General features: G+C 39.3%; 1 protein-coding gene across 16 annotated transcripts in view; it reads left to right on the top strand.

Annotated features, from left to right (window-relative positions):
* TCF4 (transcription factor 4) overlaps positions 1-25446 on the top strand; it is a 389634-nt gene that overhangs the window by 298644 nt on the left and 65544 nt on the right. The gene's annotated exons all lie outside the window — the stretch shown is intronic.

The raw sequence follows: 25446 nt of genomic DNA, 5'->3' as shown, positions 1-25446 counted from the left end.
CTGCAAGGTGACATCACTAACGAAGTAACAAACGCACTTGAAAACTGAGCCCCTGGACTTCTCTAAATTCTGTAGACCACTTTTGGCATTTAACACTAGGCACCTCTTTCATGCCTGTCGTTTTGAGAAGTTGCTTTCAGATGAATTTACTAAAGCAGACTGACACAGGGTTAAATTAATTCTTTTCTTTATTACTCAAAGTGATACAGACCTTTCTTGGACTAATGTAGCTTAATTAGTGGTCAATTAAAACTGAACATTGCTGAATTGAAGTTCTTTGATCAAACTCCCTGGCATGGTCTCTCTTTCTTTAACTAGCCACCATCTTGAATTCATTTGGAATCAGTAGTATAAACAAATTTAAAACTGGTTCTTTTATAAGAAAGTCAGCAGGCTTGTATAGCAGTGGTTTCTTTTTTTACTTCTGTAGGCGGCAATTCAAAGGCATGCTAAATGAAAACAGTACTACACCCTGAAAAAAAATACATTTTTCAAAGTAACACTAAGTAGTCAGTAAACAGTCAATACCCCCACCTATTTATTCTCCACAGAAGATAAATTTCACAATTTCAGTGGGTGATTTTGTTGTTACAGAGAGGGCAAAAAGAAAACTCCCCACGCTCCCACATAAAGTCCACCAAAAAAAAAAAACAAAAGCCAAACCCATTGCCGTCAAGTCGATTCCGACTCAAAGTGACTCTATAGGACAGGGTAGAACTGCCCCATAGAGTTTCCAAAGAACACCTGGCGGATTTGAACTGCCGACCTTTAGGTTAGCAGCCGTAGCACTTAACCACTACGCCACCAGGGTTTCCATAAAGTCCACAGTTACAATAAAAAGCAAAATAACCCACCAAAAACACTAAGCTGGGGCTTGGGAGCTGGGTGGAAGAGGTGGAGTTACAACATATATACAGAGATTTAACCCACTTGCCCCTAAATTCATTGGTGGTTACTTCTGGGAATATCATTCACCTCTGTGCCTTTTGGGGTGAGGGTGAGGTACTACTGAATTTACTTGCTGATTTCATCCTTTATTTTGGAGGACATTATTGCCTCAGTATGGGGACAAGTCACTTGGTTAAAACACACATTGCTTTTGTTAGAATTTGGGTACAGTTTATAAAAAAAAGAAAAGCAGGATGTGGGGGAGCTGGGAATTGGGACAGAAAAAGTCCCTAAGTATTTGTAAGTAGATCAGCCTCCGCCTTGTATATGGCTTCACATCTTAGTATTTAAAATGTCTGTGCTGTTCTTATCTAAACATAAATTGATACCATTCAGCGGCCTCCCTTTTTAAAATTAAAAGCTTAACAACCTAAAAATACTATAGCTGGCATTCAGTTAGTGCTGCATATTTCAAAGTATTAATTGCAACTAGTACTTTTATGCTGGAAATAAAATAGATTAGGTTTAAATAGATAATTTGCTTAATTTGTAATGCCTTCTTCCAACTTCGGCAATTTTTTTCGGAGAAAGAGTAGAAGAACATTTTGGAAATGACCAAGGAGCCTTTTTGCCCCCATTAAGGGTCTATATTTTGTAGTTTTCATACTTACGCCGCGAAACCGTAGTTATAAATAATGATTAAAATAGAAATTCTATCTCTTGACAGAAAAAGAAATTGTTTGTAGTCAGTGTGCCTTTCAGCATTCTCTCTTGCCTTCTCCCTAAAGGGCTGATTAAAAAAAAAAAAAAAAAAAAAAGGGCTGATTAGAATGTAATAATTGGGGATGATAGCAGGAGGAAGACGACAATTCCATTTAATTAAAGATAATTTATTTTACTTTAAATTGGTGATGTCCCACATGAATAAGAGTAGATTTAGCAGATAGATTTATTAATGGGTACTGACATCTCCGTTGACATAAAAAGCAAACATTTTCTTTCCTCATTGTTTTTATTGTGTCTCAGCACCTGAAACTCCTGTCACCCTGCTTCCCTCCGTGCTCTATGGAGCTGTAGGCTTTTCCACCAAACATGCAATTCTTGGTTTATCACTGGCACCAATTTCAGCCTCCCTTGAGTTACAGACCAGGCCAGGAGCTCAACAGACTGTTCAGGTGCTGTGCAGAGCTAGCTCTAGAAAGGATATCTTAGCAAATGACATCTTCTTAATTGATCCTTAATATATCTAAGTCATGGATCTATAGGTTCAGCATTTTGAATAAGGATCATAAGATTTCCTTTGGTCTGGGCAAGGTGGTTCCATGAGTGTTTCTTTAAGAGAACTTGTCCTTTGAGTGTCATTGAGTAATGAACAATGCCACAAAAATATTGTTTGCACCAGTTAAGTTCATTCCTCACAAGGAATTGCACAGAAATGAAGGCTGCTGGATGATAGTTTTATTGTTGTCTCATGCAAGTGTAAGCCAATCCTGGAAATTATGGAAATTTTTTTTTAATTAGTAGATTTGAGGGAAAATTCATGAAATGGTTTTCATACAGTGTTCTCAGCCTATGATGGTTTTTTCAGTACCTTAAATTTAGCAAAATTGTAACTTGTAATTCTACAAATCCTACATCATTTTATTTATGCTTCCGACAAACTGTATTCTGTTTATCCAGTTTCTATTTGATTATTATGTTACCTTTATATCTCTTATGCTGACATCATATTCCTGTTTTCTTATTTATGTTTTCTGTTCTTCAGTCATTTGTGTATACTTTCCAAGTATGTTCTATTTGCACCATGTTTTCCTTCTCTGAATGAAACCTCAGCATCTCCGGGCATCTCTTCCTACCTGGGCTTTTCTTCCTGCCAGAATGTCCTCCATTCTCACCGACCTAGTGTCACTCACATTCATTTCTCTTATTGCTTTGTTGCCTAATTTTCATGTATGATTTTTTTCTGCTAATACCTTTCCTTTCCTCTTCAGATTTCAGTGATATGCCTTTCCAGCTTTATTTCAAGATTTAGTCTAGGTAGCTGGTGCTCACACAGTGAAATAGGGAAATGAGACCACTTTATTTATTTATTTATTATCATTATTATTACTTTTTGTGGGTTTTAGAGACGATGGTGGAGTTTTCACTTCTTATTTTAAACAAGGTAGACTTGTTTTGTCCTGTTCTGAAATACTACTATTTTCCAAATTGATGTTAGATCAGTGCTGGTGTTTTTCAGAGATTAATTTTTATAAAACCTTGATTTTCATGTTGTGTATTAACCTTTTTCTTTCCATCAGGCAAAGCGTATTATTCCCATTTTTCTGTACATCTCACTTGTTAATTTTAATAACCTGGTCTCTCAAGCTCCTACTTTTATCTTCTATCTTCTGCCACTTTATCCATCCCTTCTTCATTGCTCTTATCCTCACATATATTTTTTCATCATCTGTAATTGGTACTGAATCCATAATACCTTCCCCTAAATTCCACTAACATAGAATGGAAAGAAGACAAGAATTTGCACGTAATGTTCTTGGCTGAGCATTGGAGAATTCTGCTTGGAGTTGAAAATTCTGCTGGTTTTTTCCTAGAGTTGTCTGGTCATGTTTATGGGTCATGGGAACATGAAGGCAAATGTTCAATTAGACTAAAATTGGTTCTTAATTGGAGGTGAAACCCCTACGTATAAATTTTCACTCAGAAAGGCATTGTTCCTGATGGCCCATGTAGGCTGAGTCAAAGGTGTGTGGGTGTGTGTGTACACAGGGGGCGGGTAAGAGTAGGGGGCAATCTGTGAACAAGCACTGTTGCCTTCAGTGAATCTCAGTTGCTCCTGCCTGGAAAGAAATAGGCACTTGGGTCAGACAAAGGATGCATCCTATAACTCAGTATTATTGGTTCCTCTTTCTTTTCCCACTTTCAAGCTGTTTTCTTTCGTCTTCTCTCTGCTCCATTATTTCTACAGCAGTTTTACTTGCCATTTCCAAACACCTTCAATCTTTTTGTCTTTTGTCTTCACCTCTCTCCGGAGTCAAAGAAAGCCCTTCCCTCGGAGGCCATCACTCTCCACAGCACAGATCTGGCTGGGCTGGTTTTATCAACTTGCCTCTCTTTAGCACTGCCTGTCTCCTCTGGAAAATGTCAAAGAATTTTTTTTTTTTTTAAATAAATAAATAGAAGGGCAACACCGAAATCCAAACTGGAAACCTCACCAATTTTATTCGGCAAAGCAGGCATTCAGGGAAAGAGGCCTCCTCTATTCCCGGGAGGTAACAGGAACTGGGAGTGGTGAGAGGGAAACTACTAAACGTGGTCCAGATGCAGCGAGATCCAGGGCGAAAGCCTGGAGCTTGGTCTTTCGGGTGGCAGGTCCTGCTCCCCCTCCTCTTCTTCATGCCCTCCTCCCAATCTCAGCCTGGACCCTCCCACCCCTAGGCGAGCTGTGGGCCTCACAGCAGACATCTGCGGGTCTCAGTTTTGTAGACCCAGTGTGAAGGCTCCTCTCTCTCTCCTCCTATGAATTCTGTGCTGTGGTCCTGCTTGCTCCTTGTCTGTCAGATTGCAGTTCTGATGTTGGCAGCCCTGTCTGACCAATCAGCAAACAACAACAGCACAGGATGAAGTTTAAACAATGCAGATGCTCAGACTCAGGGTTATGTTGACTGGACCACGAAGGGAAAGCGGAGGTAAGGTCAGAGTCTACCCACACTGGTTACCCCCAGCCTGTCTGACTTGACACCTTTTTGAGCTACACTGTGCTGCTTTAACTCTCATGTTGCCCATTTGCTTTTCTTACTTCTTTCTTCCCCTGCCATTCACCAGCACTTTCATTTTAATGTGCTGCCCTCATTACTCTCCTCCCTTCATTTACCCACTTCCTTTGCTCTTGGATTGGTACGGAGCGTCATTACTGAATGTCCCTGGATTGCCTCTAGGTGGAGGGACCTTGGAAAATGTCACCCTGTGCACGGCTTTTGTAGCTACAATCTTAGTGGACGAGAGGACTTCTGAGGATCAGGGCAAATGTATGGCATTAATAGGCCTTATTAATCTTCCCTCCTTGGGACACTGGAATTTATCATTAGGGTACCATCACAGTTTTCTTTCTTAGCATTGAGATGTAATGAATTGTAAGTTGAGCTTAAGTCATCTCTTACAGAAGGGTTTTGATTGGAAAAGGTATAAATAGATATGACCTAAATGATGATGAATCAGCCAGTCCTTGAGAGAATTTGGGGAAGCAGAAAAGAGAATTGCCATCTTGTCCCCCTCTTTACCGCTTTGGGTGTTACCTCACAAAGTTATTTCTCTTACAAAAATAACGCTATCATCTTCTTCTGTTTTAAGTATTGAGTTGATCCTCTTATAACAGGGTGTTTACATGGTTCTGTACTCCTTAGCCCCATCTGGAAAGCATTTAAAGTTCATAAGATCTATAAGACTAAAATATCGCATATAATGGGATAGGCAGAATGAAGAAAAATTAGATCCACTGCGGGTGTTTAGAATAAGTTAGTTGTTTGTTCAGAAGCAGCTTGTAGAGGAATTGGAACAAATAGCTGTATGCGGTGAACGGTTTGGTCCGGAGCTGTACAATTCACCACAGAATGAGCCGTGGTTTGTAAAACTGACATTCTGTTGTGACTTTTAAATCCAAACAAATCTCTGCAAATTTCTGCCCGATCGAGTTAATAAGAAAATATATACATGCAGAGGCGAGAGCCGTACGCTATTCGGAGTCCTGTCAGTGTCAGTGGAAATAAGAGACGGATTTTACCTACTGTATTACATTCAACCAGCAGTTGCCAGGACTTCCAGCTCAGCAGGTTTTCTGGATTCTTTTTTTCCTTCCCCCCCTTTTGTAAGAACAATGGGATGCAAAAAGAGCTTGAGAAAAGGAGACCAGCAGATACATACGGATCGGAGTCACTTTTCTTCTAATTGACTTGTAATTGGGAGTGGTTTCCACTTTCCTGATAGCTCACTCGCAAGAGGGGAGGAAGACAGATGTGGCTTAGTGGTAACTGGCTTTCTCCAGGCCGGATGTGCTGAGCTGGAGGTCATTCCCTGCTCACAGGCCTGTGATCTGCTTCACACCTGTGCGTGTTTCCCCCCATGATCGATGACCTTGTATTAACCCGGAGTAACCTTTCTCCTTCTCCTGTTCCCTGGGTCTAGCTCTCGGCTAGTGGACCCTCCTTTCTCTCTGATTTACACAGGTGGTTACTGGAGCCACATACACTTGTTTTTCATGGTGCACAGTGCACTTAGCAGCTCGGCAAGACCTGCAATTTCATCCCTCTCAAGGGGCCAGGAAGGGGATTGGAAGGTGGGGGTGCAGCGAGAGAGGTTGCTGCTTGCATGTGCTTTTCTGTTTTGTGGCTCATATGGTATCAATTACCATTTGATGGCAACGCCAGGCCTGAGGGCCTTTGCATGTTTGTCCTGTGAGAAAGATCTGGAAGGACCGACATATGGTTTTGATTGCAGCAATTGCAGGTTGATAGAATGAACGCAGGGGTGAGGTGGGTGGGTTTTCCTTCCGGCCCTTTCCACTCTGGATTGGTAATGTGCTTCGCTTGTGGAACTGGTCTTTTCATCATCCAACCCCTCCCCACTTTCCCCCTTTCTCCCGCCCCACCCCGACTCCCTACCACTTTGCATTCCCGCCCCTGCCTCCTCTGCACTTCCAAGTCACCACCAGAAACATGTGGGCCACATTAAGGAGCTTCAATTAAAACAAACAAAAAAATTGTCCACTCTTCTGGTAAAATCTCAGAGCAGGTCAGTCCACCAGATGATCAGAAGTATACTCAAGCAAAAAGTGTATATGTGTATATATTCCCTCGAGAAGCTAGGGACATGTTTTAAAATGGCTATTAGTTCAAATTATTATTAAACACTGAAATGACGCTGAAAAATATTGATACGTGTGTGTGTGTGTGTTGGTGTTTCATCTAAGACCCCTCTTTGAATTGGTATGAATGTATGCTGCTTGGGAACACAGCAACCTTTAGGAGTTCTTTGAGGTTCTGTCTGTCTGCACGTTTCTTGTGGTAATATGGGGAAGCAAGTGAAGGTGGTATATGTGAGCATTGCTTTTGGAAGGGAGATGTTGGAGACAGTATCCATCCCATCCAGGGTGACTTCTCTCTTACTAAACTTGTGACAGTATGGGGTACCCAGGAAGTGGTTCCTCATTACTGCTGCTCAGCGGGGATTCCATCTGTGAGGATGCCAAAGGAAGGCCTAGTATCGGGGAACAGAGAGGCAAAGAGGAGAAGGGAACATTATAGACATTTTTAATGCTGCCCATGAAAATGTTTTGTTTCAAAGTGACGTTTTTCTATAATGCTTTCAAATTCTCACGTCTTGTAATGTGTTCTACAGATGGGTAGTCCATGAGGATGTGACTTTTTTCACTTCAGCTATTGCATTTCAAAATAATACTAACAATTAGGAATCTGTATAGTTGGAAAAGATTTTGTAGCATCTTGTGAGTAAATGATGCTATTAATATCTTCCTTCTTTTAAACTGAAAACCAGTTAACCGGGACCAAAAGACAAAATCATGTGCCCCCAAAGAGTTAAAAAGAAAAAAAAAGAACATCAGGGGAATTACTCATTCTGAAGGCCAGCTATTGAAACTGAATCATAAACGTATTTCTGCTTCTTAAGGATTTCTATATTAAAACTGATCTGTATCGATAAAGAGTAAAAACTAATAACTCAAATTATTGACACAAATTGTAGAGAAGTATCTGTGTGATAGATTCTTAGGGAAGACGGATCATATTTATACAACAGATATTGGTGGTGTTTTAAGATATTCGCCTAAGACTACCTTTTTATTATTTTTTTGCCTGAGCTTTCACCTTATAATATCCAGATTGGTTTGTGTGTGTGTGTGTGCATGTGTATGTATAACGGTCTTGATAAGGGTTACATTTTTCTGTTTGATAATGTTCCTACAATTTAATAAATCTTGTCTTCTGAGATGTTTGAATTCATAGCAACTAATGAATTAATAATTAATTTATTTATTCTAGTCACATATTTTGATAGTGGCTATTTAGTTACCTGCCATTTAATGCACACGTATATAACCTTAAGTTACCGTTCAGTTTGACAGTTTAAGATTTAACAAACATTTCTGGTTGCTGCTCAGGCCACCGTTAGCTGCCTTTGAAGAGTGATATTGAGAAGTCCAGTCTGGTAATTTTTTTTTTTTAAACTTGGTGTCATGAAATATATAACATACGGGACTCATAGCAAAATAGTATAGTATATGGGTTGTGAGTCTGTCTTGGAACATATTGGGTCACTTAACAGCAGCTGTGCTGTAGAGATATTTGATTTGAGAAGACTTTTTCAATCTCTCAGCCGTAACACCATTCTGGTTTTGAAATGGGAAAATGGAAAAGAGTTTTCAGAAGAGAGATACCTCAGGCTTGAAAGGTGGCATAGGTAGAAATCTTTGACTCCGCTCGGATTAACCAACATTCCTAATCTGCTTCCCGTCACACAGGACAAAAAGTCTGACAGGGAATGTGGGTTTCTATACGTAGAGAGACACACTACAGAGGCCTGAGAGAGTGTTAGATATATGCTGTATGCGTCTTGTCCAGCATTAATTCAGTCTTCGAATTGAAATTTAGGAAATATTGCAGAGGAGGCAACCTTTTTTATATTGTAATCCCTTAAAAAACCAAACACACAACACTCTGCGTCTATTAATCTCTGGTTCAGTCTTTCAAATATTACTATATTCTATAGTCTTTTAAAATGATCGAATTTATGCAGACACCTATGATGATGAAAAACCCACCCATGTGTGCCTAATACATAGTGTCTTATCATTACAGATAAAGAAAATGTGCTTTGTCAGGCCTTGGATATAGGAATCCTCAAACTAACTCTTGTCCTTTGAAGTCCAGAAAATTAAATTATCAGCATTTTATCCATTTTTAATTTGCAATTACTTACAAAAGGGAGAAATATTTATAAAATTATGTTACGCTTTTTTTTTTTTTTTTAATGTATGCAAGCTTAAGCAGCAGACCACACCTCAGCCAGAGAGATAACTTTTGTAAATTGAGGAAAGAGAATGCCTGTGAAATCCCAGTGAGATGAGTTTTGCTCCTTTTTTTGCAGGACTCTTGGAGAGGTGATAACTATCCTCCCTCTTGATGCTGGAGCCACTTCCCCTGCCACAGATCCCATATTACAGAATGCAATCACTTCACCTTTGAAGAGTTCTCTGCCCCCATTTAGGATCTGTGCTTATTTTTCATACATTGCAAATCTGCACTTTTATGTCCACAAGGAAGACATTACTAGCTTCAAGAAGGGCAATGTCAATTAGGAGCAGGAAAACACAAAGTTGGCCAACTTTAGGATTATACTCAGACTTTATGCAATCTAACATTTGAACAAAACTTGAACCTCTGAGGAAAACAAATGGGGATTCTGATGAGCTCTTTTCCTTTTTTTTTTTAATTGTTTGCCAATCATGTCTTCCTAATTCTAAAGAAAAAAACCTCAAAGGAAAGGCTCAACAGGCTTCCTGGACATCAAATAGTTCATACAAAACAACATTCTGATGACTTACATGTAAATAAATCAGAAACATATGAATTAAACTTCTCTAGAAATACATATGGGTTGAAAAATAGAAGTGCTGAGGAAATGTGTTTTGGGTTTTGCTGAGCCCATGACATTTGAAAAATAGTATGAGACATTGAACAAACACAAAGCATGGCTTGACTTACCCATTCCTAATCTTAGCCTCCCAGTTCAATGACAAATCAATTTACCATGTGCCTAAATATGAGCCACCTTTGGTATACTCCTCTACACTTTATTACTTGCAGTTTAAATTTTTTCAATTAGAAGCTCAAAAATAGCGTCACATTTCAAGGAAATGCAAATCTTAGCGTTTTCTCACCCGCTTCGTTCACATCAGGCTATTTTAGAAAAGACCACAGATCATCTTACCTTAGGAACAGTCATACTGATAGGGCCCACTTTGGTGTGACTGGCATATCACAGAAGGAATGCATCAGTATTAAGAAATTGTTCCAAGGTCAAGACTGCATATTAAGTCAATGCCAGGGTTAAAACCTGAGGAGATGGACAGCACTCGAGCTGCTCTGTTTCACTTCTAAGCTCTGTGGACAGGCAGTGGAAGTATGATTTCTCTTTTCTTCAATGCCCTCAAGAGAGCTACCATTAGGGATTCTCAATACGAAGACAATTGCATTATCCTCAGAGCCCCTCGTATCCTCTCTCCTCGATAACTTGTTCCCTGCATGTGGCTCAAGTTCAGAAGCAGAACCCAAGGGAATATAGGGAACAAAAACAGAGAGAGCTTTAGGCTTCACTCACTGAATTGACATGTACTTGGATGAAATTCTCCATTTGCTGTTAGGGCTAGCACTGTCATCTGAGATTATCAATTTGAAGTTCTAGAAAGGTAATAAATTTCATCTTTCCTGTCTAGGGAGGAGTTACTTTGGTTGTTTAAAACATGTTTTAATGTATTTTTCCTAATTCCTTCACTCAAATGGTGGTAAGAAGCTTGACAGGATAGTTCGATCAGCTAATATTTACTGGGTGCTTACCATGGCCAGGTACTTGAATATGATTCTGAACAAGAATGATGTGAGATAGAAAAGTAAAGAGATGACTACAATGTGTGTAGTTTGATGGAGGAAGTACAGACTACTAGAGGTAGACATAGGAAGGGCACCTATCCCACATTTGGCCTGGATGAAGTGATGTCCGAAGATGAAGAGGAATTAAGCAGCCAGAATGCAAGGGTAATTACGGGAAACAAGGGAGATCATGGCATATGTGGTGAACCAAAAGTAGTTCGGGGTGGCTGGAGCTCACGGAACAAAATGATAATGGTAAGAGATGGGACTGAAGATAAACTGGTTAGATCATAAAATGCCTTGTGTACCAATTATTAAGGAGTCTAGATTTTATCATGAATGTAATGAGCCCGTCAAATGGGTATACCCAAGAGGTAATTGAATTTAAAATCCTAGAATGGTAGGAGGAACACCAGGAAAATACAGAGTCACAGAAGCCAAGGAAAGCAGACTGACTAGAAGGAGAAAAAAGTCAATAGTGTCAGATGTTGCTGAGAGGTAAAAGTGATATTTGTCTATGGCAAAAGGAGCTCTTGGGCAGTTTCATTGGAGTGGTGGGTGTGGAAGGAAGGTAAAGAAATGGAGAAAGGCACTGCAAGATGCTTTTCCACCTCCACTGTCATCATCTTTAGAAAATGAGCATCAAGCATCTTATGCACCAAACGTAGAGGATGGTAGAAAGGAAAATGAGATACACACATCTTAGTCATCTAGTGCTGCCATAACAAATACCACAAGTGGATGGCTTTAACAAAGAGAAATTTATTTTTTCACAGTAAAGTACGCTAAAAGTCCAAATTCAGGGTGTTGGTTCTCTGTTCTCTTCAGGCTTGCCCTCTCTGTTGGCGCTGGAGGAATGTCCTTGTCCTCAATCTTCCCCTGGTTGAGGAGATTCTCAAGCACAGTGACCCCAGGTTCAAAGGACTTGCTGTGCTCCCGCTGCTGCTTTTGTAGTGGTATGAGCCCCCCCTTCTCTCTTTTATATCTCAAGAGATTGCCTCAAGGCACAATCCAGTCTTGTAGGTTGAATCCTGCCTCACACAACTGCCACCCGTCCTCCCTCATTAACATTGTAGAGGCAGAATTCACAACATATAGGAAAATCACGCAATACTGGGAATCATGGACCAGCCAAATTCATACACACATTTTTGGGGAGACATAATTCAATCCATGACAACATATATCAAGGGATTATAACGTATTTGGTGAAACCGATCATAAATGTAAAACAGAAGACAGCAACACAAGGTACAACACAAGCAAAGGGCAAATAAGCAGTATAGACCAATCAGTTCAGATGAAATGGGACTAGAATGGATCCATGAAGGAACAGGAGGAATTGCATGGACAGATGAAAAGGAATGTTTTCAAGTGGTGAGTGCAGCTTGAGTTTGTATTCTGTGTTTTGCCACCTTATCAGTCAGTCCAGTCTGTGTTTGAGCTCCTATGCAATAGAAGTAGTAGGAAACGCTATCAAAGACAATGGAAAACCTAGCATGGTCTTAGTATGCCTGCAATTTCTTTTAAGTTTCTGACTTTGGGGAGGAAAATTAGAATCCTAGACAGACTCTGGTGTAGTATCATGCAGTCTTTATTTTTGAAATATGAACGTAGAAACTAAGGTACAGATAATACAAATATAGCAAGTTAGAGATATTCCTTAAATTTTACGTGGATGAACTCGGGAAATTTTACCGTTCTAATGCATTTTTTTAATGCTGGACAACTGTGGAATTGCAACACGATATCCTTCACATCTGTGTTATCTCCATATGACATCTTCTTCTTGGTAAGAAGCCAGGGGTCCACCCCCATGTGCAATACCCTGAGGAAGCCATTCATGATTCAGAGGACGGGTTTTCTGAAGAAAAAGAAACGACATGAAGTAAACATCAGTAAGGCACTTTAGCACTAAGATCCTGCTGCATAAAGTTTGTAAGCGAAGGGAAGAATTTGTCCTGTTTTATTTTGGCTCTGTTTCCCCTGTTCATTTAATCAACATTTACTCAGTACTTACTGTGGACCATCTATTGCATCGGGTGTGCTAATCTAAATCACAACCCGTGCCCATTAGGAATATATAGTTTTATATGAGAGATGATACTCCTACAATTTATAAAAGATACAAATTTATAAATTAAAGTGTCTAGGAAGTTTAGAAGATGAAATATGTGCAATTAAAACTTACTGAACTCCTTCTCTCCCAGAAATTCCTTGGTTCATATCCCTCTCTATATTACACCACTAGTACACGTTCCTGTTTTACTCATTAGAGAACAGAGCCTGAATACATTATCCACATATAAAAAAATTCCTTAAAGAAAACTAAGGTTCTTAACACCATCAAAAAAGATTTTAAGCATCAACAGTGTGCTGGATGCACTGTACAAATTAGATACATATGAATACCCCATATGCACTTTGAGTTCCATACATTTTCAAGAGTTTTCCTTTATCTCATTTTCTTTGTACCACATCTCTATATAGTGGCAGGTACTATGGTATACATTTTCCAAATGAATGTCATAAAGATTGAGAGAGGGGTTAAATGAGCTAGCTGTAGTCAGTTAATTAGTGATGGAACGAAATCTAAACACAAGGTCTCCTGCTCTTTCTGACACATTCAACCCAACAAAAAACCCAGTGCCTTCGCTCTGACACATTAGGTACCGTTATCTATAGCTAAAGGAGCCCTGGTGACACAGTGGTTAAGCACTCAGCTGCTAACTGAACAATCGGTGGTTTGAACCCACAAGCTGCCCTGTGGGAGAAAGATGGGGCAGTCTGCTTCCACAGAGATTTACAGCCTTGGAAAACCTATGGGGCAGTTCTGCTCTGTCCTATAGAGTCTCTATGGGTCGGAATCAACTTGGTAGCAATGGGCTTGGGGCTTGGTCTGTAGTTGGTTGGCTCACTGAAGACATTCTTGCAATGAGGGGGACTCATTGGTTTAGTCTTTTGATTGAAGAACAAGTGTTAAGTTTCCTAACAAAGACATCAGGAGTGACCTTAGTGAGAGAGCAGTTATTTCAGTCCAGGGTCTACCGCCTCACCCACGGCTACCTAAATTGTTTATGTAGCAGCTAATAATGATAAGGTTTACTTCTTGAGAAATATGGCCCATGATGGGTCCTCCATCCAAAAACCAAACCTGTTGCCATCAAGTTGATTCCGATTCATAGCGACCACATAGGACAGAGTAGAACTGCCCCATAGGGTTTCCAACACTGTAATCTTTACAGAAGCAGATTGCCAGGTCTTTCTCCCACAGAGCAGTTGGTGGGTTCTAACCACCAACCTTTTGGTTAGCAGCCAAGCAATTTAACCTCTGTGTCACCAGGGCTTCTCGTTCCGCCCTACTACTGTAACACCATATCCTTACAGATAGGTGTGGACTCTTAAGATTTTTTATGAAGGAAAGCACATAGATCATGCTAATATATTTTATAGACACTTAATTTCATCATATGTATACATATGTATGTTTGATACACATGCATATCCACTCACCTATCTGTTTAGCTATGGATTAGGGAGTTCCAGACAAAAGATCTAATGTTTCCTAATTATATAAGCAAAGAAGTCTCTAATAGAATTTTTTTAATCTGGAAAAAGAAGAAAGGAAACATCCCTTGCTGCTTTTTAACCTTTCTGTATATTTCTCTTAAGTTCTCACAAGATTTCTGATACATCAAGGAAAAAGAAAATGTGAAAATGAATTCTGTGCCTTTTATTTTTTAAAACTGTCCCTCTTCTTGCAGTAACATCTTCTCATTAATTACATCAACATTAAGAATTTTAAACTGCTTCCCTTATTTTGATATTAAACAATCATCTGAATTTTACATTTCTGTTTTAAAAATTCAGAATTATTGAAGAAAGTAATTTAGTTATCAAAGGCTTCATTTCCTGGAAGGAAATTAAAGTGGCACCCGTACTAGAGTTTTTATTGTTTAAGAAATTACTGTTGTTTTATTAATTTAGAAGTCCCTGAATGGCGCTAACAGTTCAGTCCTTGACTACCAGCTGAAACTTGGCGATTCAGATTGACCCAGAGGTGCCTCTGGAAGACAGGCGTGGCCATCCGCTTCCAAAAGGTCACAGCCTTGAAAACCCTATGGAGCAGTTCTACTCTGCACACATGGGGTCACTATGACTCAGCCAACAACATATTAATGCAGAAAAATATTTGAGGTAGCCAGTAGCAGATCTTTTAAAATGTGTATCTTTAAACTTAAGAAAAAAAGATCACATGAAAAATATCTGAAGTTTAAATATTAGTGAAAGCCAACATAATTCTAGTTTACATATGCCAGAAGATCTGAGCTCCATATTGTTGATTGCTTGTTCTTCTATTGGGAATCCCCATTTTAGTAATATTACTGCCCTTCTTTATTAATCTTTTCCCTCCTTTGCAAAGTTTTTCTTAAATCACCCTATCCTAGCAGAATAATGCCCTTTGCGTATCTTTTGCATATATGGGTTGTACAAAGTACTACTCAAGTTCATAGAATTTCTGTTTACTTGGTGTAAGTCTTAAATCTGCCAACTAGCTCCTAATGAAAATTCTGAGTTTCTGCTTTTTTTTTTTTATATATATCAAAGCACCTAGGCTTGTGCAAACCAGAAGCTCTGCTATGAGTTAAATCAGTGAAATACTGCTTGTTGATTTCACCTAGAAACCTGCCCTAAGTCCTAGGGAGGGGGCAGGGTAGAAAGGGTATTTGAATAGGGAATAGATAGCCATGAGGCTGATTGGACGTAGATGTTGACAATTTGCATACTTACTTTTTCGTTTCAATCTGTGCCACGCAGTCATACATTTGGTAATTATTTCATGCTTTTGTTTTCATTTGAAAGTCGTTAGGGCCATATGTTTTGACAGAAAAAAGATAATTGGTACTTTTTTCAGCTTTGTGAAGGAGAGGATGGGGTAATGATTTTACGGTGTACCGTGGCAGCGATCCCTGTTCAGAACTTTGCCAGGTTGGAAGCTCACTGTTCATAACAATTCTCTGGTAAGCAGAAGCTGAAGGCATCTGCTTGAAGCACCCACCATTAAGTTTGATGCTTCAAAGCACAGCAAAGAGTTCATTTGTACCTCCACTTTACGTTAGTAGATATCATTTACTAATGTGCAGATGTGACCTCCAGACTCTCTAGACTCTAGGTGATTTGGGAGGATATTCTGATCAAGTGCTAAAAATTCTGACCCAGGATTTGGAGTGAAAAGGACCTAAGTTATAGCCCTGTTCTTACCCTTGTACAGTTATGTAACTACTGAGAAACGAGTTGGCCATCAAGTCGATTCTGACTCATGATGACCTCACATGTGTCAGAGTAGAACTATCTTGCGTAGGGTTTTCAATGGCCACTTTTTCAGAAGTAGATTGCCAGGCCTTTCTTCTGAAGCTCCTCTGGGTGGATTCAAACTTCCAACCTTTGGTTACCAGCTGAGTGCGCTAACCGTTTGTACCACCAAGGGACTGCAACTACTGGGAAAGGAAGGTACTTATACAGTCCCAGCTTCTCTTTCCTGATGTACAGAATGGATGAGATGATGGACCCAGTGGCTGACTTCGGTAGATAATCCATCTCAAAGTGGTTATTAAATAACAGAATGAAAGCAAAAAGTCTTTGTAATTTAAAATACTATGAATATGTGAACTCTTTATTATTATTAACCATAAAATTTTATAAAATTTCCTATTTATACAATTAAGTCCAGGTCAGAGAAGTTACCGAGAGAAGTACATATCCCCTTTTGTGAATTGCTTTTTTCAATATTCCTTTTGGTTTTTTCATATATTAGCATTTTGGTTTCTTTGCCATTTCATTCTTGCTTTGAATCTCTGCTCTTGAAAGTATGTCTTTCTGCTTTTGTTTGACACAGCTTTCTTCCTGTTCCCTCTTGCTTCATGGGAAAGAATATGTACTTAGGAACGACTGCTGTCTGGCCAGCTGTGCTTATTATGTACAAACCCAGCACTAAAGACACCTGGGATTGGAGAAATAGCAATAGCACATTTAGGGTTGTGCAGGATCAAACTATAATCAGCATTTTTCTTTTGTGAGTCTTCCCCTTGTGGTAAAGCCCTCTCAGTACCCTCATGCCTTCTCTGTTTTCCTCTCATTCTTTCTAACAATTAATTCCTGGGAAAAGATCTGAGACCTCTTCACCTTGAAGTGTAACAACTGTTAACAGACTGTAACAGCATTTCCTAAAGATGAGGGGTGATCAGAGATGTATTGAAAAGAGGGTTTGGGCCTGTGGGATTTTTCTCAGAGATGCAGGGTTTTACCACTCCTAGTAATATGTCTTGACTGAGATCTACAGCAATGAAATTAATCTGTTTAGCCCAATGGTACCAAGCTTATTCGAGCTTAAAATCCTTTTTTAAAAGGCACACCTATTCACAGCCAGCAAAGGATGTCAGTAATAGGCTTTCAGGCATCATCCTATGGGCTGGAATTCAAAGGGAAAAGGGTGGGGAATGATACTTTTAGAACCCATAAATATGAACCATTGTAGGTAATTACCTCCATCTCCTAAAGAAAGCTCAGCTCCAGCTCGAAACACTTTGAGAAGTAAAATGCACTAAAACCCATTTTGGCAAAACCAATGAGTGTTTATCTTTCTCCGCCTTATATTATTTGTAGCGTGACATGTAGCTTGTGTGTGATATGTTTATTCATTCTTTCAAGCATGCACCAATAATTATTTGAGCCTAGTTTATGCCACATACTACACTACTGCTCTTTTACACACGCACACGCATGCTCAGGCACACCTGCACATATTTAATACTTTTTGCTAACCATATTGTTTCTGCAGTTGGCTATCCTCAGCAGGCCTTCTTAACATTGACCAGGATATAGAAGAAGGAATAATAATCAACACTGAAGTAAACCTAAAGTTAATTTATCTCTTTATTGTAGGATCATAGAATTTATTTTTCTTCAGAAGACCTGCTGCCTCAGTTAATTGATAAAACAATGCCTCCAGAGGTCACAAAGGTATTCATTGGCAGATGTAACCAACATTACTTTGATGTTCCAACAGCTCCTAATGAAACAACAGTTTTCATCTAAAAAATCAAACAGTTGGGTTGCCAAAGGGGGGAAAAATAAAATTTTGAGTTGGGAGATGATCCGTTAGAAATAATTGTCAATCGTGAATTTGATGTGGTAGGTGTACATAGAGATATAGATAAATTAATTACATCTGTTGAAGATTTAAGTCAACTAGAAACAATAATAATGAATACAAATAATACATTGGGTTCTTCTTAAGATTATCTTTAATTTTTGCTGAACATTCAATAAATAAGAGCTCAAAAACAACTTAGCTGTTGAGAACATATTAAAGAGTTGTGATGTGCTTAGCATACACAGTCTTTTATCTGCGCCAATCCTGAGCCTGGTGATCGAGCCAATTCCCATGTGAGTAAGTAACATAAAGAATGCAACCAGGAAGAAGTCACATTTCACCTGGACCAAATTTTACGCAATTAAGTGCTTCAAGAGATCCTTAGCCAGGTGTAACTTAATCAGTTTAAAGCACTCTCAGCCAGGGCCAAGGTACTCACAATGTTGGCAGTGGGCATTCCTGTGATGTACCATGTTGAATGTAATAGCAAACATGCAGTGTCTACTCAGTCAGTGCCAAGACCAAGAGAAATGCAGGTGTAAAAATAAAAAGAGGTATTTGGAGCCAGAGGCTAGTACACATAGACGAGACTATATTCACACTTCACTTTAATGCTTTAAGTAATAATACGGTGGTTTTTATCAGTGTAGTGCCCTGGTATTTAGTCCTGGGCCTGGTTTTACCACTAACCCTTAGCAGAATTCTCATCAGATTCTTTAATTTCTCTGTCTCTACTGCTGTTAAACCTGTTGCTGGCAAGTCAGTCCCAACTCAGAGCGACCCTATAGGACGGAGTAGAAGTGTCCCATAGGGTTTCCAAGGCTGTAATCTTTATGGAAGCAGACTGCCACATCTTTCTACACCAGAGCTCCTTCTAGTGCTATTAAACAAGAGTAAATACTGGCTGCTTCTTTGCTCAGCTTCGTGTCTAGAAGACAGATGAATGGGCCTCTTTCTTGTAGCAGTGCATAAGGACCTTCTTTGTGTTCCCCTAACCCAGATCATCTTGTATTCCTCTCTATGGCCAAAACAGCATTCTCAGGCCCTTGGCTGGTAAGTGGCCCAGAAGTATATGGGACCCAGGGCTCTATGAAGCTGGGGTTTGGTAGGATCCTAGTCCGTGAGCTCCCTGGAAAGAACTCTTAGCTATCAGGAGAGAATGCGGTAGAGTAATGGCTAAAGGGAATTCCTGGGTGGTGCACATGGTTAAGGCCTTGATTAATAGCTAAAAAGTTGGCAGTTCAGACCCACCCAAAGGGTCCCTGGAAGTCAAGCCCGAAGATCTGCTTCTGAAAGATCACAGCTTTGAAAGCCCTGTGGAGCAGCTCTATTCCACACAAATAGGGTTGCCATGAGTTGTAATCAGCTTGATGGCAGCCGACGACGATAATGGTAAAAGCTCATACTCTGAAATAAGACTACATGATTTTGAATCCCAGTCTTGCTACTTATAAATTGTGTGACTCTGGTCATGTTACATGACCTCTCATTGCCTTAGATTCCTTATTCTGTAAAATTGGAATGATCATAAAACAATAGGTTTAGTGTAAAGACAAAAAGACAATTTTGCTGGAATATTATCTGGCATATCATACGTAAAGAATAAACTATTGTCATCTAGCCATGTCAAGGTGGCAAGAGGTTGAGTCCGGCAGGCATTGGACCAGGTACTTTTTTGGTTCTGGGGCCTGTTAAGCTGTAAGACCATAATGAATTGCTTCTTTTCTTTGTTTCTCATTGGTAGCTCCCTATATATCTCACTGGGATGGTTGTAAGATTTCAATGGGATACTGTGTGAAAACAGCTTAAAATCTTAAATGCTCTCTACGATATCATTGCAGAGTAAAACCAGCCTTACCAGCCTTGGCAGTTTCTCTGTCTCAGGGTTACATGATACCACAGTGAAAATATAAAATAACAGGACACTATGTAGATGAAAATTTATAAAGTAAATTTATACAGATATAAAGTATTATTGTTATATAATTATTAGTGGTCTGTGTTAGTCTTTTTTTTTTTTTTTAATTAAAGCAGGTTTTTTTCCTTCCCTCTAAATTTCTATAAATGTCAGAAAATAAACGGACTCACTTTTGCTCAGAATTTGAAATTTGATTTAGAGATTTGAAAAATATGCTGCAACCAGCTGTATAAAAAGCATACGAAGACGACCTTTGCCTGTTTGTTTGCAGAGAAGAACAAGGTAGAACTAGCTGGCCATAAAAGCACTGGGTTTTTTGTATCCACTGGTGTGCCTCGTACACTGGAGACATCCTCTTAATCGGCTCACTTTTTTTACTGTATCATCCCCTAGGTTGCTGCAGTCTAGGTGTGCTGGTAAGCCAGTTGCTATTGAGTCAGTCCAGACTCATGGTGACCCCCACGTGTGTCAAAGTAGAACTGTACTCCATAGGAGTTTAATGGCTGATTTTTTGAAAGTAGATTGTCACGCCTTTCTTCCAGGATGCCCTTGGGTAGACTGAACTTCCAGCCTGTGGTTAGCAACTGGGTGCGTCAACCAACTGCACCACCCAGGCACCGGCATTGACGTGCATTGGCCACAGCCCACCCAGTCCTGTGTGCTCGTACAACTCCTGATCCAGTTGAGGGCTGCTCAGGTCCCTGTTTCTCCTGCTCTTCCCCTTTTGGCCTTTTGGAAGTTTTTCAGTTCTGCAGCTCAATCAATAAAGACACAAGCAAGAAAGAGAATTAAAATTCTTGTATGTATGCCACTTGGTAACATGGAAAACAAAATTTGGTGGGTGAAAAGACTAAAATTTTGGCTGAAATTCATTTATAAAATTTAGCTTCAGATTTAATTTACTCATGAAGGGATAATCAAGACTCAGCTGCAAGCTGCAAGGGTGGAAAATTATATGTAGTATTTGTGGTGCAGTATGTGGATGTGTGTTCTTAATGATTTGTGTTTTAATCATAGTGCATATTCAGGGGCCTTCTTTTGGGGGATCATATGCATATTCCTTTGCATATATTTTTGTGATGCAACATGATAGAATGAAGTAGGGTCATTGTTCAGTTAGTGAAAATAAAAGGTTTTTATGTTTTGTTTTGTTTTTTAATGCTTAGCACTAGCTGAAAGGTCGGCAGTTGGAACCCACCATCTGCTCCATGGGAGAAAGATGGGGCAGTTTGCCTCCGTAAATATTACAGCCCTGGAAACCCTAGGGGCAATTCTGCTCTGTCCCATAGGGCTGCTATGAGTCAATCAACTCGATGGCAATGGGTTTTTGGTTTGGTTTGGTTTGGTTTTGGTTTTATCATATACATGAATGATACATTTTGCACCTATTTAGATAATTGTGAAATGTTCATTTTTGTTCAGGCTATCAATAAATACAGTTTAGGGAGTTCTAACTTTAAGTTCTTTTTGGGCACTCCTAACTAGTTGGTTAATTCCTTTAAAAGCTTCAAGTGACTTAGATGGAAATAGAAGGTTCTCAATTTCAACAGCTTTACACCTAAGGGATTTTCCATTTATATATAGCGCTTAAATATCTATTTGTCAGTATACTGCAGAAAGTTACTTATGTGTTGCCTCTAAACACATTTGCTACTTACATGACAATAATGCAAACTGGCCTTTAGCCATCATTTGGAAGTGAGGTAGAATTCTTCCATTAGTAAATATTTCTTGATACCATACACGGTGAGTGTATGAGGCAAATGATCTTTATTCCTATAATTTTTGTTTTGTTTTTTTTTTGGCACTATTGGGCTGTTCTTACTGGCTTACTGTTGTATGTCTTTGAACATCATTAAATGCCTTTAAACTTTACAATAAGCTAACCAACTGTATTCCTTGAATCTGCTTATTAACTTTTCATGTCCTTTTACTGCCCATTAGAATCATTAAGTGAGAAAGCTAGAGGGGACCTTAGAAAGGTGAGTGCCAGGAGAACTAGACAAGAAGTCAGGAGCCTGGGCTCTATCCAGGCCCTTGGGTACACCCTTTGCCCGCTTCCTTTTGCTCATTTGTAAAATGAAGTTGAACTCATTTGAACTTTAAAAGTGTGATCCCAAGAAGCAGGACAGAGGGCAATAGATGGAGAAGTAATAGGAAAAGGGAAAGGAGCATCTGAGAAGATACAAGATTAAAAAAAAAAATTAAAAAAGAAGAGAAAGGAAGCAATAGTAGAATAGAGGAACCGAGCTAACAATATGTGAAAACATATGATCAGAAAAAACTCAAAATCTTGTCAAATTTTATTTCTAAAAAAAGCGATTGCCCCACATCTAACTGTAATTCCTTTGTTGAGACACTAGGAGCAGAGGACTGAGTTGCAGTTCAGGTTTATGTTCTGCACATCTAGAAACCTGGGCTCACAGATATTCTTCCCTACTGTACTGCTTGGTACAATTGCAAGCATTTTGGCAGATGGTTTTAAAAAAGGACTTTTAAGAAATATGTAATAGTACAAGGGACTCTAAACATAATAAAGAAAACTAAAACCTAAATGTCCTGTAATTCAATAAAGTCAACATGCGCTGGACACCGGCTGTATGCTGGTTACCATGGATATCAAGAATTTGTCTTTCCTATTAATGTGACAGAAGAGTTCCTGCTTTCCCAGCCTAAAGGGAAAGGTAAATTATAAAGGAGCTAGTGTTACTGTGATAGCTGTCCTAACAGAGGATGGCACACATGGTCCAGTAGGGCCCCTCATAGATAGTGATGACTCTAGACTAGCACTTTCCAAAAGAACTTCGTGCCATGGTGAGAAAGTTCTGCATTGGTGCTGTCCAGTGTAGTAGCCAATAGCTGCATGGGGCTATTGAGCACTTGAAATGTGACTAGTGTAACTGGGGTACTGAATATTTAATTTTATTTAATTGAAATTCAAATAGCCACAGATTACTAATGAGTACCATATTGGACAGTGCCATTCTAGACACGTTGTTAAAAATTATTATAAGCAATGAATAGCTCTTACAACAAGCTATAATAGTAATACTATTTATTGAGGATCTATGACAGATTAGGAGTTATGCTTTACAAAGATTATCTCTAGATTGCTCAGCAGTCCCAAAAGGTAATAGCCCCACTTGACAGATGAAGAAACTAAGGCTCTGAGAGTCAAATTGCCTTGCTGTACTCTCAAAACTAACTGTGAGAGCTGGGATTTGAACCCAGTTGGTCTGGCTCCAGAGCTGGATAATTTTTACTACCGTGCCGAATCTGTATGTACTCTTTGGAGGCTGTCTCTTCTGTGTACATTGTCCCCTTGCTTTAAGGATCAGAAGTGTATCGGGCAGTTCTACTCTGTCCTGTAGGGTCCCTATGAGTTGGAATCGACTTGACGGCAGTGGGTTTGGTTTTGGTTTTGGGTTTTTTATGGATCAGCTGTTCCCATAGAATGGTTATCTCTGCCTTGAGCCATGCTTTCCTCTTACACAGATCCATGTCCTTCAAAAAAATGTTGTAACAGAGTTGAGGTTCCTTCTCAGGTATGCAGCCCAGGTGCCTGAGTAGTAGGCAGATGGCCTACAAGTAATTTTTCTCCATTAGATACTGGAAAGCTTCAAAGCATACGCCTAGGTCAGTGATAATTGGCCTCACACAATAGACTCTTGGCATTTGAGTGTTAAACTGTCACAGTTTGGAATCTTTGTGCAGTCCTCCAAGGCCTGAGCTGCTGAGTGAGCCTGGCCAGCACTTGGACATCCGTTGCATAATTCTACGTTATTATTTTCTACCCCTCGTGAAGCTTACTGTAACCCTCTTTAAAGGATCTGAAAGCCTTGATTTCAATTATTCTGAATGGATTCTGTTTGGAGATTATATACTGGGGGATGATACTTGGCAGAATCACAAAGGGGTTAAGGGTCTACTGTACTACCAGTGACTATGGCCCAACCCTCCTCAGTTACACTCTTCATGGTACATGATCTGAAGGCCACTTGTCTGAAATCCTCCAAGAGTTAAGGTTCCCACGTCACGAAGCCAGTTACACTAACATGCACTTGGTTTCATCATAAACATGCCTAATGACATCATATTTTCTTAAGACCCCCAAAGAATACTTCTGTAGCCTTTGACCGAAGTATAGCTTCATGCTGATAGTGACAAATGTCTTTTTTTTGTTTTTTTTGCCTTTTAATAGCAAGGGATTTTTTTTTTTTTTTTTCCCGATGAAAAGAACATACATACACTTTGAGGACCAGTTCAAACCTTAGCTGTAAAAATCGATAAGTATTTAGCATGGAAAGGTAGCTTAACCTTTCAGAGTCACATCTGTCTAAATCATGAAAACAATAGCCTGCCGTTTTTTGCATGCTTAATATGTGCCAGGTATGATTCCAGTTGGCTTTACACACATAATCCCATTTAATCTCACAAGAACTTTGTATAATGGGTATTGTCATTTCCATTTTGCAGGTAGGAATCTGAATATCAGAAAGACTAAAGTAACAGATTCAAGGTTGTCTAGCTAATATATGGAGCGGGCTGTCAGAACCAGGCTGGTCTGGGATCAAGACAATTGATCTCTCTGCCATACTTTAGCCCTATGAAATAGGAGTGATGTTCTTATTAATAGTAGGATAATTATAAAGGTTAGAAATAATGTTTAGGAAGCTCCTATCACAAAGGCTGTTCAGAGGCACTAAACAAATGGTCCCATAGCCCATTGCTGTCGAATCGATTCCAACTTATAGTGAACCTATAGGACAGAGTAGAACTGCCCCGTAGGGTTTCCAAGATAGTGATCTTTAATGGAATCAGGTTGCCACATCCTGCTTCCCTGGGTGGCTCTTGGGTTCGAACTGCCAACCTTTAAGTTAGCAGCCGAGTGCTTTAACCATTGTGTCACCTGGGCTCATTTTGAACAAATGATAATTTTTGTTATTATTTTTTAAAGGTCTATAAGTGAAACTGTTATGCCAAGATCGATATAGAGTCTCAAGTAGAAAATGTAGGATGCAAGACTCTCTCTGTTGGTTTGCGTGCTTGCTTGCTTTTCTTCTTTTCTAAGAGGTGGAGATCCTCTACTTAGACGAACTTATCATACATTTCTTTCTTTGATAACAGTAGAAAGGAGAGTCAGGAACATTGGAAGCAACAGCTAATATACCATAGTTAATACTTCTCAAATTACCACAAAAATTAAATCTGTAAAACAAAAGCAGTTTTCACTTTTTATCAGTTCAGACTTTTTAGTGTTATCTGGAGAGCTTTGTTAAACTCAAAATTTCTATATATACATATATTTTTCTTTCAAATTTCAGAATTCTGAGAAAAAAGATAGTGATGTTAACTTTGAACGTTCAGTATACTTTGGTATTAGTTTTCCAGGAAGCTCTGATTCAACAAATAATTCAGTAGAAGTGCTGTGGCCTGTGAGCTTCAGCCAGGTTTCCCCACTTCCAGTTTGGCAATAAAAACGTCACACTTCTTTAATCAGCCTTGTGGGAGGAATCAGAATGCCAACAGCTACCTTGATCTAAGCCACTTTACTGGAGAAGAACTTGTGCAGACTTTTGTTTCCTGTTAGACTGTCCTCATAATTCATTGTTGGGGTTACTTCAGACCATTTGTATAGTCTTAATTCAGGATTTTCATCTCATTTTTGATTGACTGGGCTGGTTTGCTGCTCTTAGTCTTGAGAACAGTTCCATCGATTTGAAGAGATCTGGGATGTTTGTTATAGTTAAATTAATCAAATAAAAACTGTTTAACAAAAATGTTAGTAATCTGTCTGTAGACATAGCATAATAATAATAATAAAAGCA

Source organism: Elephas maximus, chromosome 11, assembly GCF_024166365.1.
Source record: "Elephas maximus indicus isolate mEleMax1 chromosome 11, mEleMax1 primary haplotype, whole genome shotgun sequence".
NCBI lineage: Eukaryota > Metazoa > Chordata > Mammalia > Proboscidea > Elephantidae > Elephas > Elephas maximus.
The sequence above is the reverse complement of the archived record's forward strand: the minus strand, read 5'-3'. Positions and strand labels throughout refer to the sequence as shown.